The 20,456-nt window shown below is 37.3% G+C and overlaps 1 long non-coding RNA gene across 1 annotated transcript in view; it reads right to left on the reverse strand.

Moving 5' to 3' along the window:
- The window catches only part of LOC147575659 (uncharacterized), a 66,991-nt gene that overhangs the window by 38,550 nt on the left and 7,985 nt on the right, over positions 1–20,456 (reverse strand). The window contains exon 2 of the long non-coding RNA XR_015242760.1: positions 2,399–2,461. This is a non-coding gene — a long non-coding RNA (uncharacterized LOC147575659). The remainder of the gene's footprint in view (positions 1–2,398; positions 2,462–20,456) is intronic.

Genomic DNA, 20,456 nt, shown 5'->3' on the forward strand with positions numbered 1-20,456 from the left:
AATTAAAAAAAATTTCTTTAATGTTAATTTATCTTTGAGAGAGAGAAGGAGAGACAGAGCATGAGTAGGGGAGGAGCAGAGAGAGAGCGAGACAGAATCTGAAGCAGGCTCCAGGCTCTGAGCTGTCAGCACAGAGTCCGACATGGCACTTGAACCTACAAGCAGTGAGAACATGACCTGAGCCAAAGTTGGGCACTCAAATGACTGAGCCACCCAGGTGCCCCCATTTTTTGGAGTTTTTATTCACCCCATTATATACTAGCTACTTATATACCAACGCTGTTTTACTAATATAATACACATATCATAAAGCATACAGAAATAGATATTAATAAGGGATTGAATGAATAAAGTATTAAGTATACTTAAATTTTTTATGATACAATTTTTTTACCTCGCTAAAATTTCATTCTATTCTAGTGAAAGCCATGTGATTAAATATTTATCTTAAAAAACCCTGACTTAAATATTTGAGATTCAGAAATTCAACTATCTAGTTTGAAGTTCAGTTTATTTGATATATGATGCATAATGGCCATCTTTGAAAAAGACACATCACAGTGGCATGATATAAAACAGAAAATATATTCTTAGGACAAGTTTGCCATTATTAATAGTGAATATAAAATGTATAGGAAATAACATTCCAAATGTTTTGAATTTTTGTCCAATTGCACCGAATCCGACTAGTTCACTATTATTTCTACCTAGTAATGTGGCTGATGAAGAGCTTACGCTAGAAGTAAAAATAAAATCTCTGAGGAATCACATCACTATGATTTTAAATTCTTGTTTTCTTTTCAAGAATGTATTGAAAGCCACTTCTTCATTTCCTGAGAATTGGTTTTAGTTAAAACTAGGTAATATAATCCATCAATCTACTACACTGGCAACAAATACATTTTAATCCTTTGCAGTATGTGGAAAACAGAGGAGGGCACTGTTGCTTATACCTGTGACTTGGGGAACTCATGATTTTCCTTGAAAATAAGGTGCACATTCCAGTTGATGTTGGAGGGCATGAAAATCAGTCTATACGTTAAAGATTAGTAAAACCCAATTGTCACACGCTAGATTAAAATAAGCGGAAGTGGAAATGAGCTATATCCTTCTGGCACAGCCTGGATAGTTCTCCCTTTTCTTAGAGCTGCGTATCCTCCTCAAGCCCACTGATTTATGGATTGTTCCTTTTCCTAAAGATCCATGTGTAACTTTACTCCTTTAATGAAATGCAAATCATTTCTGGATTCTGTACGCAGCTGAATTGTTCCTTTATTGTCACTCAGCAAGGTCTTCTGTGCTTTACCTTCCAAACAGAAAATACACGAAGGCGGAACAAGACCCCACAATGACTTAACATTCTAGCTGTTAATCAGACACTAGGAAGTCAAGGGTGGAAAAGGCTCTCTTGCTGTGAATGACTTCAGCACTTTGTTTGAGATTCTTAGGGCCTGGAATTATAAAATTATTTTATTGATAAACAATGCAAGTATTTTAAAAGTGCAATTAACAACAATTAAATAAAAGAGCAATTGAGAATGTGCTATAAATCACACTATTTTATGCCCTGAAGAAAATGGTAAAATCTATGTGTCCTGCTAAATCTTTCTTTCTGTTTTCCAACATCATAGCCAATGACCATCAGGTCACATCAGTCTGGAGACAATTGATTTTACATTTACAAGTCCAAAAATTGCCTAGGTGTTTAACTCCAGACTGAGTTACACATTTCCATAGATAGAGAAATCAGATGCTTGGGGTGGGTTGGAACAAAGAGGCTACAAATGGAGGAAAACACAATTACCCAAATTAAAAAGGGACAGACATATATGGAAGCAAGCCATGCAGAAAGTAAGATTCATAAAGTTCTCACAGAACTATGTTGCTGAGGCTTTCCAGTTATTCTATTGTAAAGTATGCATCTAGAATTTTATTCTTATAATTAACGTGGGCTTGAATCACAAAGTTATAAGTTCTAGATGACAATTCGTAAGTGTTTTCTGGGATGAACTAATACTTTTATATTTTTATATAGTCATCTTTGCTCATACGTCTTACTGGTATGTTACAGAACTTGTCTAATTTTTTTCCTGTTTAAATAATTTCTTTTGGAGACATCATATTAAAAGTATGTTTTTATTTTTATTTTTTTTTTCAACGTTTATTTATTTATTTTTGGGACAGAGAGAGACAGAGCATGAACGGGGGAGGGGCAGAGAGAGAGGGAGACACAGAATCGGAAACAGGCTCCAGGCTCTGAGCCATCAGCCCAGAGCCCGACGCGGGGCTCGAACTCACGGACCGCGAGATCGTGACCTGGCTGAAGTCGGACGCTTAACCGACTGCGCCACCCAGGCGCCCCACAACATGGTCATTCTTTACATTAGTACGTCCTTACCTCTTCCCCTGGAATGCTCTTCCTTTATCAAGCAGACTCCATTTACTAACGTTGAAACCACACCTGTAATTTAAAGGAGAGAAACGTTAACGGAGTATTTGAGGGGCTGGAAGAATAGAAATGAAAGGCAAGCGGATCAAGATATTAATAACGATAGGAGGCAGCCCCTGGAGGACCAAAGGAGGAATGTTCTGAGGAAAAGAGGGCCGTTTCACTTAATGACCAATTCTCTAAAGTATAATTTAATAAGTGACTCATTTGCTGAATGAAAATCTTTTCGAATTTACTTGTTTCTTATGACTGTTTGGTTTAACTTGACCAGTTTCACATTTTTTCCCCGCATGGGATGGTCGATGGTCATGAGATCGAGTTCCACACTGGCTTCTGCACTGAGCTTCATTGAAGCCTGCTTGGGATTCTCCCTCTGCCCCTCCCCCACTCATGCTCTCCCTGTCTCTCCATAAATAAACATTAAAAAATATATATATATTCATCGAATATATGATCTTGAATATGAATTGTTTTTGCTAATACAATCACCATGAATATGTTATCATAAGATATATAATTTTACAATTTTGTATTTACATATATATTATAAGCAATTATGTGACATAATTATTTTAATATATATTTAATAAGATACTTCCACATTTTTCACGAATATATTTCTAAACTATATTCTACTTGAATACATTTGGCAAATACATTTTTTATTAGAAGTATATTCTTCTTCTGGCGCGCCTGGGTGGCGCAGTCGGTTAAGCGTCCGACTTCAGCCAGGTCACGATCTCGTGGTCCGTGAGTTCGAGCCCCGCGTCGGGCTCTGGGCTGATGGCTCAGAGCCTGGAGCCTGTTTCCGATTCTGTGTCTCCCTCTCTCTCTGCCCCTCGCCCGTTCATGCTCTGTCTCTCTCTGTCCCAAAAATAAATAAACATTGAAAAAAAAATTTAAAAAAAAGAAGTATATTCTTCTTATAAACCTCAAGAATAATATATTCATCAAAAATATATCAAAGAATTAGCTTCCTAAGAGTTAATTCTAGTGAAGTTTGATGAAGGAGACGTTTAGCTGTATTGAATGGTGGCAATAATGGAACAGTTTTCCCAGTAACTCATAATTTATGGAGATCACTGAATCTCTGTGGGGTCAGATAGTGCTTTCTGACTGCTAATATTAATATATTTTCATACAACTTTTGTTTTGACCTGCAAAGACACTGCATTACTCCTGATCCTACCCACTTTGGTAGAACAGCTTTGAAGTACATGTTTATGATAATCTCCCCATGGGTGTCAGTCAGTCAGAACTTTGGCACAAGTTTCCACATAGGATGGAACTAGACAAGGTATATCACCAAGAGACATAGGCAGATAGGTTAGCAGAAATCTTTGGGAATATACAGGGAATCACAGAACAGCCGTGATTATATCAGACTTTTGTTTAGCATCACTAAGTCGTTCCAAGGGTAAGGGTGACAGATTATGGTTGTTCCATCCCTGAAACGCCAGAAATGTACTGCTCAGTAAGCCACACACCCTGGCCATGCCCACTAATGTTGGCAATCATTTCATTTAGAAAGGACATTAAGTTTCAATATTGTCAAGGGATCTTGCAAGAGTTTTAGCCATGGCAGAGCTGGTAAAAACAGATTTTAAAAAACTGTAATCACAGTATCTTAAATTATGGTTGCATCATTTTCCTCTAGAGGGCATTTTCCCTACGTCCTAGGGAGCAGACGTGGGGCCGGGAGTTGGGTCTCATAAGTAATTGCTGCGTGCTCCATGACAACTGCTGGACATTGGAGAACCAAGGAGGACAGAGTGTGGTATAAAACTTCAGGCACTTTCTTGTCTTCTGGATGATAATATTGTACCTTGATGACAGCATGAGCAACTTACTACTCTGCTGAGCAGGAATCCTCCTCAAATATGAAGCCACAGAACATAACCTTCCAACTGTCTCCTCCAAACAATAAGAAAGATCTGGTCCCTGATGTCAGGCTTTCAGAGAACTCTGAGGGTCAGAATAAAAAGATGCTAAGTTCTGAATGTGACTGGATTCTATCAGTAATTAAAAATAGAGAATGAGCAAAGAAATATGTAACATACACACATATGTATACAGTAAGTCATAGTCCAAACCCAAAGGATCATAAACATCAACTAATTCAATTTCCCTATTCATCAGTAAGAGGTTTACTTTCTCTACTAAAGATTATATTATTTATGTAATCCACTCTACTAGATATTATGTGAGTAGTGCCAGTGATGCTTTGGGCATAATAACTTGTGCACTGTGTTGTTTCTTAAGGTGTCTGAATGGATGGAGAGGTGGGCATCTTCTAAGTCACAGGCCTCCCCTCCTCTTCTGTCTTGTACTGAACCACAAGAACATACTGCAATGCTAAGGTTAGATGACTTAAAACTGCTCTTTGATAGATTCAGGAGTTCCTAAAGAATCTGTCAGCACTTCAAGACTTTATTAGAGTGTTAGTTAGAAGTAAATAAAATGCTAAATAATAGATATTTCTGGTTAACTGAATGATAAATACAATACATTTGGAGCACATTGTTTAGCCCACTTTTTTTTTTTTTCAGATACTCATTATTATCTAGGGAAGAAAAAAAGGGAGGTAGAAAAACGATGAAATGCACCAAAGATTCCTTCTAAGCTCTATTCCTCAACAGTTCTCTGCATATCATCTTAAAATAAGGCAGCTCAGTACATTCCTGAGAGTTCAGAATCATTTTCCCAGTGCTGCTTTGGGCTTCTGTTATGGGGGCTGCTAGCTTGAAATTACAAAGAAAATAAATCATGATTAGTTATTTAAACATAAAAGAGATACTTGCGGCTTAGAGGCTTAGAGCTAAATAATACTACTCTGCTAAATAACTCAGATGTTGAAAAAATAAAAAGCAAAAGGTCATTTACTTCCATTGCCACCACTAAGGTGACATTAATATTGAAAGGCCCAACGTCAATAATAGAAATGTCTTCAGCACTGAGACCTGGACTGCATGGGAGGATTGCATTTCTGCACTTAAAATACCATGTGCAAGAAAAACCAAAGCAGGTCTCTCCCATGTCACTGGAAGAGTGCAGATGATAAATGTGAGGAAACAGAAGATCATAAACTTAGGATTATGTGATTTGCAGTCCTGATGTGATGACGAGCATACTTCTGACCTCAGTCTGTCACTGTGGTTTTTAATCTTGGCCAATCCATTTGTTTCATCAGTTGAGTGAGTGCCAAAAGAAACGTATTCCTTCTTATCTTTCGTGTACAGTCTACACTGAAGGCAATTTTATTGAGTGCCCAGGGTACCTAGAAGAAGAGATTTACATGGACTACATTTAATGGACTCTCAAGTCACCCAAATAATGGCGGCCATTATCATGTGGCTGTTAAATCATGTTGCCTATGAACAGTGTTTTGATATACTGACCAGCCTGTGGGTTGTGAGACTTCAGGAACAGTGATGTGCTCTGGAAAATTAATACTAGCCATTTTAGGAATAATTCTAATTTGTTTCATATTTCTATGTTGAGCAGAGTATTGGATCTTTCTAAAACCATGTTAGATAAAGTTTCTCATATTTTAAGTAGATAGGGCAAAAACATCCTTTGTAACAGTTGAACAGTTGAGAGGAATTGTTCTCTGTTTTCTAAAATGCTTGAAAGATTTGAGTAAGGTCTAATATAGAAAACTCTATACTTTTCTATTTATGTGGAAAAGAAACTAGTGAATCTATAGTCAAAGAAATAAAGGTGACAGAAAAACTTTAAAATGGCTCATTCTATTTTAATTCTTCCTTTTTATTAATTATTATTTTTTTAAATAATAGTTTCTACATTCTACTATGGCTTTTTAAACTTAGCTATTGACTTAATAGTTCTTTTAAAACTGTGGCCATAGGGTCAAACCACAACTTAAATATTAGTCACACTGTACCTAAGTATATAGCTAAGTATATAATTAATATCTCCTTGTCAAAAATGAACATTTATTATTTCCTGTTGTTAACTGTGTGAAGATTATCTACCAAATTCAGATGCATAGGAACCAAAATTGAGGAATGCATACAGAAGTCAAACACATCTTCTTCACATTGGCCATATATGATATTTCTAATTACATATTGTGTAATAAATCACTCTCAAACCTAGTGGTTACATTAAAAAATTATTTTTAAACATTTATTTATTTTTGAGACAGAGAGAGACAGAGCATGAATGAGGGAGGGTCAGAGAGAGAAGGAGACACAGAATCTGAAGCAGGCTCCAGGCTCTGAGCGGTCAGCACAGAGCCCGACGCGGGGCTCGAACTCACGGACCCTGAGATCATGAACTGAACCAAAGTTGGACGCTTAACCAACTGAGCCACCCAGGTGCCCCTAGTGGTTACATTTTTATTTTATTCCCACAAATCTGCACCCTGGGCTATCTCTACTTAATTTTGCATTAGCTAAGGTGACGAAGAGCCTGGAATCTAGTATCTTGTAAGCTTGCTTCCTCGCATCTAATGCATGGATTAAAGAGATTCAAACAGCTGGGTGATACAGCATCATAGCCTGTAACATTTTAGAAGCTTTATTGTGAATGATATCAACCATTTGTTTGGTCAAACACAGAGAATGCACAAAACCCAGACTAGATACACTCTTGAGGCAGAGGAAATAGTATCTGTGGTGTGGGGAGTAAAACCCTAACTGAAAGTTCTGACTACTTAGCGTTCTCTCCCTCCTCTACTTTTCTAACATATGACTTAGTAAAATCCATTTCAAATTGAAAGGCTCCATGAAAAAAATCAGTAATAATTATAAAGGAAATAATAGGATTTGAAACTAAATATAATTCAAAAAGTAAGAGACATAAAAACAAAATGAAGATAAACATATCAGAAAAATTGTCACAGGATTTAGAAGAAAATATTAGGACATTTCCATAACTCATAGATTTCTTAGAAAAAACAAAACTGAAATAGATCTAAAGACATATATCAAAAACAGGATAAAGATAGAAAGTGGAGTGCTGAATTAGAAAATAAAAGGTTACATTGTTACTGAAATTAATGCTACTTTAGAGGCAACAAAAAGTGACGTAGATAATGGTAAAAGTACAGACAAGGCAAGGCTAGACTTGAACAAACTCATGCAAAATCAAGTGGAAAAAAGTTAGCAGTAAAATCATGAACAGGAAAAATAAAATATATAAAAGACAGATGAAGAAATAGGATGTGTGCATAGTTATATGATTAAAGAAGAGAAAAAATAAGCACTTGAATTTTTTTTTTTCTTTGAAGCTGGGAAGGTTTGTTTGTTTCTTTATTTTTAATTAATTAATTTAAACTCAAGTTACTTAACAAACAGTGTAATACTGATTTCAGAAGTAGAACCCAGTGATTCATCACTTAATATGTAACACCCAGCGCTCGACCCGACCAGGGCCCTCCTTAACGCCCAACACCCATTTAGCCCGTTCCATCACTCCCCTTCCCTCCAGCAGCCCTCAGTTTGTTCTCTTGTGGTTTGCCTCCCTCTATGTTTTTATCTTATTTTCCTTCCCTTCCCTTATGTTCATCTGTTTTGTTTCTTAAATTCCACATATGAGTGAAATCATAGGATATTTGTCTTTCTCTGCTGACTTATTTCACTTAGCATAATACATTCTAGTTCCATCCACATTGTTGCAAATGGCAAGATTTCATTCTTTTCGGTCACCAAGTGTGTGTATATATGTATAATATCTTCTTTTTCCATTCATAAGTAGATGGACATTTCGGCTATTTCCATAATTTAGCTATTGTTGATAGTGCTGCTATAAACATTGGGGTGCAAGGACCTCTTCAAATCAGCATTTTTGTATCCTTTGGATAAATACCCAGTAGTGAAATGCTAGGTCATAGGGTAGTTCTATTTTTAAGTTTTTGAGGAACCTCCATACTGCTTTCCTGAGTGGATACACCAGTTTGCATTCCCACCAATAGTGCAAAAGGGTTCCCCTCTCTCTGCATCCTCACCAACATCCGTTGTTTCCTGAGTTATTAATTTTAGACATTCTGACAGGTGTGAGGTGGTATCTCATTGTGGTTTTGATTTGTATTTTTCTGATAAGGAATGATGTTGAGCATCTCTTCATGTATCTGTTAGCTACTTGGATGTCTTCTTTGGAAAAGGGTCTATTCATGTCTTATGCCCATTTCTTCAGTGGATTATTTGATTTTGGGGTGTTTGATTTTGGGGTGTTGAGTTTGGTAAGTTCTTTGATAAGATTTTGGATACTATCTTTGTCTGATATATCATTTGAAAATATCTTCTCCTATTCCATTGGTTGCCTTTTAGTTTTGTTGATTGTTTCCTTCACTATGCAGAAGCATTTTATCTTGATGAGGTCCCAATAGTTCATTTTTCCTTTTGTTTCCCTGGCCTTCAGAGACATGTCTAGTAATAAATTGTTGCAACTGAGGTCCAAGAGGTTGCCGCTGGTTTTCTCCTCTAGGATTTTGATGGCTTCCTATATCACATTTAGGTCTTTCAATCATTTTGAATTTATTTTTATGTATGGTGTAAAGAAAGTGGTTTCATTTTACTGCGTGTCACTGTCCAGTTTTCCCAGCACCATTTGCTGAAGAGTCTGTCTTTATCCCATTGGATATTCTTTCCTGCTTTGTTGAAGATTAGTTGGCCATACATTTGTGGGTCCATTTCTGGGTTCTCTATTCTGTTCCAGTGATCTATGTGCCTGTTTTTGTGCCAGTACCATACTTTCTTGATGATTACAGCTTGGTAATACAGCTTGAGGTCTGGAATTGTCATGCCCTCAGCTTTGGTTTTCTTTTTCAACAACTTTGACTATTCAGAGTCTTTGCTGGTTCCATACAAATTTTATGATTGTTTGTTCTAGCTCTATGAAGAATGCTGGTGTTATTTTGATAGAAATATAATTGAATGTGTAGATCACTTTGGGTAGTATAGACATTTTAACAATATTTGTTCTTCTAATCCATAATTATGGAATGTTTTTCCATTTCTTTGTGTCTTCTTCAATTTCTTTCATAAGCATTCGATAGTTTTTAGCACACAGCTCTTTTACCACTTTGGTTAGGTTTATTCCTAGATGTCTTACGACTTTTGGTGCAATTATAAATGGGATTGATTCTTTGATTTCTTTCTGCTTCTTCATTACTGGTGTATAGAAATGAAACCAATTTCTGTACATTGATATTGCATCCTGTGACTTTGCTGAATTCATGTATCAGCTCTAGCAGTTTTTTTGGTGCAGTCTTTCGGGTTTTCCAGGTAGAGTATCATGTCATCTATGAAGAGTGAAAGCTTGACTTCTTCCTTGCCAATCTGTATGCCTTTTATTTTTGTTGTCTGAGTGCTGAGGCTAGGATTTCCAGTACTATGTTGAACAACAGTGATGAGAGTGGACATCCCTGTCGCGTTCCTGACCTTAGGAGGAAAGTTATCATCATTGAGGATGATATTAGCTGTGGGTCTTTCATATATGGTCTTTATGATGTTGAGGTATATTCCTTATATCCCTACTTTTTTGAGGGCTTTTACCAAAAAGGGATGCTGTATTTTGTCAAATGCTTTAGCTGCATCTATTGAGAGGATAATATGGTTCTTTTCCTTTCTTTTATTAATGTGGTCAATCACCATTGATTTGTGAATATTAAACCAGCCCCGTAGTCCTGAAATAAATCCTGTTTGAACATGGTGAATAATTATTTTAATGTACTGTTGAATTCAATTTGCTAGTATCTTGTTGAGAATTTCTGCATCCATTTTCATCAGGGATATTGGCCTATAATTCTCCTTTTTAGTGGGTTTTTTGTCTGGCTTTGGAATCAAGGTAATGCTGGCTTCACAGAATGAGTTTGGAAGCTTTCCTTCCATTTCTATTTTTGGAGCAGTTTGAGAAGAATATGTATTAACTCTTCTTTAAATGTGTGGTAGAATTCCCCTGGGAAGTCATCTGGCCCAGGATGCTTGTTTGTTGGGAGATGTTTGATAACTGATTAAATTTCTTTGTTCAAATTTTCTATTTCTTTCTGTTTCAGTTTTAGTAGTGCATGAGTTTCTAGGAATTTATCTATTTCTTCCGAATTACTCAGTTTTTTGGCATATAAATTTTCATAGTATCTCTCTTATAATTGTTTGTATTTCTATGGTATTCGTTGTGATTTCTCTTCTTTCATTCATTAATTTATCTATTTGGGACATTTCTCTATTCTTTTTAGTAAGTCTGGCCGGGAATTTATCAATTTTTTTTATTATTTCGGAGAACCAACATGTAGTTTCATTGATCTGTTCTACTGGGTGGGTTTTTGTTGTTGTTGTGGTTATTGTTTCTATATCATTTATGTCTGCTCAATCTTTATTATTTCTCTTCTTCTGCTGGATTTAGGCTTCATTTGCTGCTCCTTTTCTAGCTTCTTTGGGACTAAGGTTAGATTGTGTATTTGGGACCTTTCTTGCTTCTTGAGATAGGCCTGAATTGCAATGTGTTTTCCTCTTAGGGCTGCCTTTGCTGCATCCCAAAGGTTTGGACTGTTGTGTTTTCATTTTCATTGGCTTCCATAGTCTTTTTTTTTTAATTCTTATTTAATTTCCTGGCTAACCCATTCATTCTTAAATAGGATGTTCTTTAACTTCCATGTATTTGAGGGCTTTCCAAATTTTTTCTTGCGGTGATTTCAAGTTTCATAGCATTGTGATCTGAAAATATGCATGGTATGATCTTGATCTTTTTGTACCTGTTGAGGGATGATTTGTGACTTAGTATGTGATCTATTCTGGAGAATTTTCCATGTGTACTCAAAAAGAATGTGTATTATGCTGCTTTAGGATGAAATGTTCTGAATATATCAGTTAAGTCCATCTGGTCCAGTGTGTCATTCATAGTCATTGTTTCCTTGTTGATTTTCTGCTTAGATTATCTGTCCATTGTTGTAAGTAAAGTCTTCTATACTATTATGGTATTATTATCAATGAGTTTCTTTATGTTACTAATTGATTTATATATTTTTGTTTTCAAGTTGGGGGCATAAGTATTTACAATTGTTAGATCTTCTTGATGGATAGACACTTTAATTATGATATAATGCCCTTCTTCATCTCTTGTTATAGTCTATTTTAAAATCCACTTTGTCTGATATGAGTATGGCTACTCCAGATTTCATTTGACATCCATTAGCATGATAGATGGTACTCCGTCCCCTCACTTTCAATCTGCAGGTGTGTTTAGTTCTAAAATGAGTCTTTTGTAGGCAACATATAGATGAGTCTTTTTTAAATCTATTCTGATAATCTATGTCCTTTGATTGGAAAATGTAGCACATTTACATTCAAAGCAATTATTGAAAGTTATGAATTTAGTGCCATTGTGTTACCTGTAGAGTTGGTCTTTCTAGTGATGTTCTTCAGTCGGTTGTAGTCTTTGTTGCTTTGGTCTTCCTTTTTTTCCTCGACTCAGAGCATCCCCCTTAAAATTTCTTGCAGAGTTGGTTTAGTGGTCACAAACTCCTTTAGTTTTTGTTTGTCTGGGAAAGCCTTTATCTCTCCTATTCTGAATGACAGCCTTGCTGGATAACAAATTCTTGGCTGTGTATTTTTCCCATTCAGCACATTAAATGTTTCCTGCACTTCTTTCTGACCTGTCAAGTTTCAGTGGATAGGTCTGCTACTAACCTTATGTGTCTACTCTTGTAGGTTAAGGATCTTTTGTCCCTAGCTGATTTCAGAATTCTCTTCGTATTTCACAAGTTTCACTATGATATATCTTGGTGTTGACCTGTTTTTGTTGCTTTTGAGGGAACTTCTTTGTGCTTCTTGGACTTGAATGCTTGTTTCCTTCCCCAAATTAGGGAGGTTCCCAGATATTATTTGTTCAAATAAACCTTCTGTCCTATTTTACTGCTGTTCTTCTGGGCCTCCTATGATACAGATATTGTTTTATTTTATGGAATCACTAAGTTCTCTAAGTCTCCCATCGTGATCTAATAGTTTCCTTTTCTTCTGCTTTTCAGCTTCATTATTTTCCATAATTTTATCTTCTGTCACCCATTTTCTCCTCTGCTTCTTCAATCCTCATTGTGACTGTATCCAGTCAGTTCTGCATCTCAGCTATAGCATTTTTTATTTCAGCCTGATTACTTTTTAGGACTTTGATCTCTGCAGCAAGGGTTTCTCTGGTGTCTTCTATGCTTTATTTTCTAGCCCAGCTAGTAGTTTTAGGCCTGTTGTTCTAAATTCTTGTTCAGATATATTGCTCATATCTGTTTTGAGCAAGTTCCTGGCTATGATTTCTTCTTGACCTTTCTTTTGGGGAAAATTCCTGTGTCTTGTCATTTTGGCCAATTTTCTGTCTTTTGTGTGTTTTAAAAGCTTGGTATGGGGGTGCCTGGGTGGCTCAGTCGGTTAAGCATCTGACTTCAGCTCAGATCATGATCTCATGGTCCGTGAGTTTGAGCCCCGCATCAGGCTCTGTGCTGACAGCTCAGAGCCCGGAGCCTGCTTCAGATTCTGTGTCTCCCTCTCTCTCTGACCCTCCCCCATTCATGCTGTCTCTCCCTGTCTCAAAAATAAATAAATGTTAAAAAAAAATTTAAAAAAAAGCTTGGTATGTATCCTGCACCTGAGAATACTGCTATATTATAAAGGGGGTCATACACTATCCAGGACCTGGCACTCCAGGAAGTGTTTCTAGTGTATGTTGTGTCCACTCTGCGGTTGCATTTTGGCTTTTCTTTCCCACTGGTCAGTTCTCTCCAAAGCTCCTCCTTGCTTGCAGTGGGGAGTATTTGGAACTTTAACTAGGAGTGCTCTGATTTCTTGGTTGAATTAAGCTTGGAAAAAAGGGGGGAAAGCCTGACCTCCAAAAAAGAGAAAAGGAAACGGAACAACAACAACAAAAACAGAGGCTCAAACACTAGAAGGCTGATTCCAAAGGAAAAGAAAGGACAAAAAAGAATAGAAGAAGAAAGAAAGAAAAAGGAAAAGAATAAAAAGACTGCTGCAGAGAGAGAGAGAGAGAGAGAGAAGAGGAAAAGAAAAAAACAAACAGGAATCTATGAGCCTGATTCCAAAAGTAAAAATGAAGAAGAAATGAAAGAAAAGAAAAAGTAAGTTTGGTCCTATATTCCACCAGAACTGTAGGTGTCATTTTGGAGCACTCGATTTTCAGTACACGTGGTACACATGGGGTGCTGACTGTGTTGGTCTTCTGGAGGAGAGACCCACTCTGCTGGCTCCACCGTGTTGGTGATGGGGGAGAAATGGCACCACTCCAATCACTCCTGCCCAGACAGGGGATCTCACACCCCCTGATGTTCAGGCAGCCCTCACAGAATAGCCAGGGCAGGCAGCTCACCTTGCATCACTACTCTTTTACATTTTTTTCTTTAATGCATAGCTAGGATTCAAAACCTGAAGTCTTAAAGGACCTGGCACCATGCAGATCTGCCCTCCTCCTCTGGAGTAGAGCCCCTCCACGCTGTGTCTCAAGCCCTCTGTCCCTGAAAACAGTTCCATGCCTGCACAGTGGGTGGAAGTATGGTGTAACAATGCTAAAAGCAGCAAAGATTATATTCCCTCTGGGTGTGCCTCTACCCTCTGCTGATGAAAAGCCTTTGGCTGGTGCCCGTGGGGTCTTTTGTCCTTCATAAGTACTCTTCCATAAGTACTCTTCCCTAAGTACTTCCATAAGTACTCCATAAGAACCCTCTTCCATAAGTACTCCAGGAAGGGGAATGTTCTCTCCCAGTGCACCTCAGAGATCACTACACCACACTATGCACTCTGGGGCCAGTACCCTCCTCCCCAGGGATGTGCACCACAGCTCTGCTCCAGAGAAAGTCATGCATTTCTAAAACCTCATAGTCTGAGCTCCAAACCCTGTTTGCAAAACAAAAACAAACAAAAACAAAAACAAAAACAAACCAACAAAACCTGCACTCAGTTACTTCTTGCTCCCCAGTCCATGGTCCAGAGAGGTTTTCTTCTTGTGTAAACTTGATGCCACACTTTCTCAACCCTTCTTTTTTTCTCTCCCTTTTGTCTTTCCATGGAAAGGGTTCTCTCCCCTCTGCAGCACCTCCATTTTTCTCTCCTCCAATTCACTTCCATGAACCTCCTAGCTGGCACACTGTCTCCCTCCAATTGTGGAAATCTTTATGCCACTCCACAGATCAATTTCCTTGGTGTTCCAAGTGATCTCACCTCCATACAGCTGTGTTTGAGGGACAAGGAAAGCCCAGGATCCCCCTACTTCTCCTCCATCTAGTACATGAATTTTTTCCTGAAGTATAGAAAAACCAGAATTTTCAAAAAAAAAAAGTACAGTGTGAGGGAGAAAATGACATGTAATAATTACTAATAACATATATTGTAGTGACATTAGAAAAATAAAACACCTCTGAGAATAAAGAAGCAATCCAAGGGGCACCCAAAAAAGAAAAACCATGTCACTTATCCAAGAGGAAATATCAGAGTGATATCAACATTTCAAGTAGCACATTTTAATACTGAGTCACATGTCCAAAGAAACAAAAGTTTAATTTAGTAGAGTTTCATATTTAGCCATATGTCATTCAAATATTCTGGCATATAGAAGAATCTGAAGAATAAAACAACCATCAAATTTAAAAGAAACAAGAAACAACTTGCCCAAATACAAGTGACAAGCAATAAATGCAATCAGTCAAAATAAATAAAAATTAAAAGAACCAGAGTAATAGAAGCTTCAACTTAGGATACAGAAATCTGTGAAATGATAATTTCTATATTAATAACAAGCTAAATCAGACTATCTTTAAAACCATAACTTCTCTTGAAATCCTTGAAAGGCAGAGGTCTCAGAGTAACTAGCTCTAAATCTAAAGGAAACAAGGGCCTCTAAGAGAAAGGAAGGTGAGCACTGGATTACCTAGGGCAAAGCATGGGAAGAGAATGGGGATGCCATACAAATCGGTAAGAATTTGGCTAAAAATTTTAATAGACTGCTAGAGGCCAAGTATGGGATGGTATGAGATTACAGAAGCTCTAGAAGCCACAGACATGGGGTTATTTGCATTTACTAGCAAATCCTTCTCTGTGGACTTCTGTAGGTGCTCAAGAGAAAGATAGGGGCAACAAGGAAACTGGAGAATGCCTCCCACGGGTCCGGGCTTTGGGAAGGAAGACAGAAACCACTACTGGAAGACCCATTTTCTTCTCCCAATGGAACAAAAAACTTAAGTTCTGGTGAAGGAAGGCAAACTCTTTGGCCCCCAAGACACACGTGAAGACCCATTGCAGCTGTGGGAATGAAAGAGAGAGAGAGAGAGGACCTCTATCTTAGGGGAAGGGCAGAAAAATATCCTGGATTCAAAACTTAAGAGAATCCTTCCCACTATGAGAGAAGTGAAATCACTGAGAAAGCCCTACCCCAAGGACCAGGGTGCTAGTGGACTGAGGCTGAATCAGGAAAACCTTCCCTTATGCTTTACACACTGTTGTAGAAACTGTTAATTCTTCAATACCCAGCCCAAATACCCCATGTTATGTTCGTCTCATTTCCTCCTATCATAGTCATTCATTCTTTTATTCAACAAATATTAGGGAATATGGTATATGTCTTTAGACATGAGGTTGCATCAGTGAACAAAATAGAGAAATCCTTTGCCTTCCAAGTGCTTATATAGGAGACACAGAAATAACCAACTAAGTTCATAATGCCCAGCAGTAAAGAAGAGTAAAGCACTAGAAGTGGTTAAAATTAGAGGCAGAGTGAATTTAGCTAGGATAGTCAGTAAGGCCTCACTGAGGAATGACATTGAAGTTACCATCTAGAAGAAGTCAGACATCAAGGGAGGGAATTATCCAGGGAAAGCTCTTTCCTGATAGATGAAAAACTGAAAAGGTTCTCATGCTGAGATACACTGAAGACACAAAAAAGAGGCCAGTGCGGTGAAGTCAGGTAAGCAAAGGGAAGCACAACTGATTCCTTCATATAACTTTTACCTAACCCTCTCCCTTGCACGTTGCAGCTACTACGTGAAAGCATGTTGTGTGCTTTGGCTAACACTGGCACAGCCTGGTTTGTATTATGGTCCTCTCCTAACCTATAAACTGGGAAGGACCTTGTTTTATTTATTCTTTTTGAACCTTCAGTGCCCGACACTAAATGTTAGCTCAATTAAAGTCCAACTAACAGTAGCACTGGTATATTAAAACACACCATTTTCTAAAGCAGAAAAAAGAAAAATTTCAGCCTTAAGATTGAAGAAAGTTCTTTTCTTCAATCCCGAGTAAACCAATGATGAGTTGCTTCTCCTGGAAGCACCACTTATTTCCTTTGTCCACCCCACTTATGAAACCAGTTCTGGGTCATTACGAACTTCTGCCATCATGGCAAGAATATATCTTAGCTGACCCACATGGCCTGCTATATCCATGTAACAATTTTAATCTTTGTACAATTACCAAAGCAAGAACTGAAAGATAGATTGAGACTGAAACAGATTCTGTTCTTGAAGAACTTTTGAATTTTTGGTTTAGAAGACACCACGATTCTCTGGAATGGGTCTACATCTCAGAAAACTGCAATAATTAGGGTCCCACTGTTGGATTTCTGCTCAATCCAGAGCAATCTCTCAACTCCCACTACTCAAAGGTGAACAGTTGGTCAAATAATTTAGTGTCTTTGGTAGCCAATACAGGTGAAGGAAATAACCAGTATGCTGTCTACCATTAATCAGTTTCCTTATTTTCTAGTGGAGGGATGTCTATCAGATGAAACCTCATCTCTTATCACTCCAGCCTTCCACCACCCACAGGATTCTGGTAATCAGACACTGACAAACGTATCTTTAATTGAAAATACAGCAGATTCTGTGAATTTGGCTCTTTGCTCTCTTCCCCTCCCTCTCTCAAAACAGGGATTCACATTTCTTACCAGAAAGAGAAAAGAAGGTACCAGAAAGAAAAAGAATAGTGGTACATATTCATATATTCATGTGTGATACTTTACAGAATCAGAATTCTCAACGAATATTATAAAGGGAGGTCAGATAGTTTAGCTTTGATACAAGAAACCATTTTAAAATTCTAATTAGATGGAAAAGGAATATGGTTTTTAAATTAAATTCTGCAATCACTTCAGTTTAAAATTTCCCTTTTGTTAAATAATAATAATAAAAAAACCCCTAATGCAGTGTGCTAATACTGATACTTTTTTATCTACCAAGTTCCAAACAACTGCTGATTAAGAGAATGAAATTTCATCATAAGAGGGAAATTTAATGAGTTCTCATGAACAATTAAAAAGATTATTTGCATATTTTTAGCCTATTGGAGGAAAAAATACCAAGCAGGAAAGGTTTAGCAATAATCACATGCTGAGAAGGAGTGGAAAGGGAAACATTAAATGCTTTTCTTTCCTCCTGAAGCCATGGATAGCATTTCAGGAGGCTTATTAGCATGCACATTGGAGTGACCTGATTTGCCAGTCCTCTCTGCACTTAGGCAGGTGTTTATTACAGGTGGTCCATCATTGGTATTTTTATCTCTCTAAGAAAAATCTGGAATATAGAGAGGACCCAGGCCCAATTATATTCATGATAGTATATAACAGCAATGGGAAGAAGGAAATTACCCCCAAACAAAGCTTGAGAAACGTTTGACAAGCTCTCTTTGGAGAGTCTATTTCATGACATTTACTCTTTGTCACCCAGTATCTGGTACACAGAGCCATCAAAAACATCTGTACCTGAAGTCAAGGCAGGAGAGGTATGGAGCTGAAAAGAATATGAGCTTTAGATTCAGAAATGGCCAGCCACTTACTACCAAGTGACTCCAAACAAGACATTTTTTTACATTGCCAAAAGATCACACATGTGTGGGGTTGTAATAACATCTACATTTTAGGGTTGTGATGATCAGGACAAAAATGCATTGTTTTTTCAGTACAGTTTCCTATATATAGAAGGCACTCATTGCTTGGCAGCTAGGACATAAAACATTTAAATAATAATATAGATCCATTAGCAGACAAGCAGCACATCATTAATGGGAGAATACTCAAGTTAGTATCTAAAATGTGAGAAAACAATGTAGTCAATAGAGTCATCTTTGATTCTGAAGACCACAATGATTTCTGTTACCCTGTACCTTCTATCTGCACTTTTAATGAACCCTGACATTGGAATGACTATGCTTCTTTCAATAAGAAACAGGCAAACGTAAAACCCTGGCACATTCCCTGTGGCATGTGCTTTCACTGTCCCACATCTCGTTCCCTCTGCTCATTTTTATTTCCGCCACAGCTCTGGTGGGTTGTGATGCTATGCTGACATTGTCCCACCCAGAGGTGCACTGCCCGGCTCTGTTTGCCTCACAGCTTTCTCAGGAGCCAGTAGCCCTTTCGGACTACACAAATATAGCCTGTAACTGCAAGATGAGAGGCATGGGAGGGTATAGACAATGTCTCAGGCAACCTTCAACTAGTGGGAATAGGAGCCAGTAGAAAAATCTCTCCAGGCTCCCGTGAGTTGGAAGGAACACTCTGGAAAGCATGGCGTCATCTGTCAAAGAAACTTCCTGTTTCAGGCTCCATCTTCAGGGGTGCCCAAATTAAGCCACTTTTCAAAGATGGGATGGGTATCAGGTGTAATTTAGCTTTGGACACACTCAAAAGGCACACATAACTTGGATATACTGTAATTTGAATAAGAAAGTGGGTATCGCTTCTCACAAAATCTTTTAAACAGATGAAAGATGTGTGGTAAAAGAGGTGATGGACAGATCGTCAGGAGAAAAACATTTGGGAAGCAACATTTGTCAATTGTACAGTACCTCTCACTCATCTAATGTGGTGTTATGTACAGAGAGGTAATGAACTCTTACAAGATACCAGAGATGAAAATGCAGAAGAGAATCTTGGTGGACAATACATTTTAGAATTTTCTTTTCTTAGATAATGCGCTCCAGGATGAATTTTATATTTCTAGATGAAAAAAAATATGTCGTTTGCCAACACCTACTCTAATAGTACCAGAATTTTTAACTTTTCATTGTGAAAGATTTTCCAGATACATGAAATATACAGATGAATATAAGGAATCCCATGTAACGATAACCAGCTTCAACATTTGCCAACAATTTATTACTCTTATCTATTCTCTCATTTTTCCTTGAGTATTTTAAAGCATCTCTAAGACATCATATCATTTTATCCATAAATAGTTCGGTATTTATCTCTGCCAAATAAGGGCATTATTTTACATAACCGCATGCCATCGTCATACCTAACAAAATTAATATTAGTATCTTAATAAAATCTTATATTGAGTCCTCATTAAATTCTCCACTTGTCTCAAAAATGTCTTTTATGGTTAACTCATTTGAATCAAGATCCAAAAAAGGTTCTACATTATATTTGATTGTTACGCTTTTTAAATATCTTATGATTTATTACAGTTCCTCTTTCACATTAAAAATAAGTTTATTGAGCTATAATTAAGGTATAAAAAAAGGTACAGGTTTTAAATGAACATTTTAGGAATTCTGATGAACATATACATTAGGATAACACTCCAATCAATATGTGGAATATTTTCACCATGCCAGAATGTTCTCTAATGTTCCTTTGTAATCACCACCCTACCCCACGACAACTGAGACAACCATTAGTAAGATCTCTAACATCATAGCTTCACTTGACTCTTCAAGAACGACATATAAATAAAATGGTAGGATGTGTACTCTTTGTGACTGGCCTTTTCTTCTCTCAACATGCTACTGAGATTTATCCGTTTTGTTGCTTTATCAGTATTACTACCGGAGACTAGTAGTCCGCTGAATAAGTAGGTCACTATTGGTTTATCTATTCACCCTAAATAAAGCTGCCCTGAATATTCTTCTACAGTATTTTGTGGATTTTCTAAAAATTTATCTTAGACAATACCTAGGAATTACCTAAGGAATTCCTCAGTTATATGGTAAGTGTGTGTGTGTGATTTTTTTTAACGTTTATTTTATTTTTGAGACAGAGAGAGACAGAGCATGAA

Source organism: Puma concolor, chromosome D3, assembly GCF_028749965.1.
Source record: "Puma concolor isolate L17-30 chromosome D3, mPumCon1.1.hap2, whole genome shotgun sequence".
Lineage (NCBI taxonomy): Eukaryota > Metazoa > Chordata > Mammalia > Carnivora > Felidae > Puma > Puma concolor.